Source organism: Lactuca serriola, chromosome 1 (assembly GCF_051521515.1).
Source record: "Lactuca serriola cultivar US96UC23 chromosome 1, Lser_US96UC23_V15, whole genome shotgun sequence".
Lineage (NCBI taxonomy): Eukaryota > Viridiplantae > Streptophyta > Magnoliopsida > Asterales > Asteraceae > Lactuca > Lactuca serriola.
The window spans coordinates 45,877,948-45,879,666 of NC_136408.1; the positions used below are offsets into that span (position 1 = coordinate 45,877,948).

At 39.8% G+C, this 1,719-nt stretch overlaps 1 non-coding gene across 1 annotated transcript; it reads right to left on the minus strand.

The window, feature by feature from the left end:
• Positions 1 to 735: 735 nt before the first annotated feature.
• LOC145080748 (small nucleolar RNA R71) lies at positions 736 to 842 on the minus strand. Its single transcript, XR_013695335.1, has one exon. It is a non-coding gene; the product is annotated as a small nucleolar RNA R71 (small nucleolar RNA).
• Between the last annotated feature and the right edge of the window lie 877 nt (positions 843 to 1,719).

Below are 1,719 nucleotides of genomic sequence, written 5' to 3' on the forward strand. Positions count from 1 at the left end.
TGTTTTGGTTCAAATTTACGTTTTATTTTTTTTATTTTGCAGTAGTTCATGACCAGAGGTTCCAACACACCTTTGGTGCCACCACTTGAAGATCCAGAGTCAGTCCTTCACAAGAAGATGAATAAGAACGCAGGAGTGAATGAAACACCAAAAAAATTATCTTTTAAAGACCTTAAATCAGTCTTTGGAAAGAAGTCGGGAAAGAAAGTGGGAGAGTCGAGTACATCATCAAAGGACAAAAGCAAGATAGAAAGCTTTGAACATGATCCAAACCCAAAGGATACCGAATACGATAGCGAGCCCAAATACGAGTTAGAAAGGAGTGAACCCGAAGACAAACCGGGAACCGAGATGGTAGACATTGCGGATATATCCATGGGAGCATAGAAGAAGTGGATACGAGATGATGCTGGTCCCGGTTTAGTACAACCTGCAATTCCCAACACTGCAACATTCGAACTGAAAGGACACATCCTTACTGCACTTAGGGATGTATCATTTTCTGGAAAGGATCATGAGGATGCTTACAAGCATTTCGATGATGTCAATGACATTGCAGACTACTTCAATGTCCCTAATGTCCCTAGAGATACAGTCTTACTAAGGATGTTCCCAGTTACTATTAAAGGAGCTGCAAAAGACTGGCTTAAAGCACTTCCACCTGGTTCAATCACTACTTGGGCACAAATGAAAGAGCAGTTTCTAGAACAATTATGCCCACCATCCAAGATATCAAAACTCAAGAAGGCGATAGTCAACTTTGAGCAAAACCTGGGTGAGTCACTTTATGAAGCATGGGAACACTATAAAGGGTTACTACGAAATTGCCCTCAAAACGGCCTCAACATTCTACAAGAAGTATCCATATTTTATGATGGGGTGACTTTCATGACGAGGCAACTACTTGATTCTCAAGGACCACTTACAAAGAAAAATTCGGGTGAAAGTCACCCCATCATAAAATATGGATGGAGTTAAAGGAAGCGGGGGTGGAAATTCTGCAGACATGGCTGCTGTCATGGCCATGCTTGACACAATGGACAGGAGAATGACAACAATGGACAAGACAATACATGCTATAAGAATTGGATGTGAAAGGTGTAATGGTTTACACTTGACCAAGGATTTCCATTTTGATGATAATGGGTATAACAGAGCTCAAGTTTTCTATTCTAGTGCGGATAAATATGATGAAGACTGGAGAAAACCAAAGAAGGAGTGGCTGCCATATGATGAATACAAGAAGCAAAAAGAGGAAAATATAAGCAGACAGGCCGATGCTTCTACCAAAAAGAGCAACCACCATCCGAGAAGAAGGTTGACTTCGAAAACATGTTAACTTGATTCATGGAAGTTTTCGAGAAAAGGCATGATGATACCGATGCAATGCTAAAGGAGCACATGAAGATGATGAAAGAACAACATGCAATGATGATTTATCAGCAAGCCTCATTAAGAAATCACCAAGCATCGATCTATAATCTCGAAACCCAACTTGGTAAATGAACAACTTTGGTGAACAACAAATTATCCTCAGAATTTCCTGAAAAACATGATGGGTTTTGAGCATTCTAACACTCTTATGGTGTACATGCAACCCTAGAAACCTTGGATCTATGTTTTCTCTAAAATACATGCAAAAGATAATATTCCAAGGTTTGCATCCTAACAAGCATGGCATGGGGTACTTGAATCATAAAACACTAGTAGAATTACATA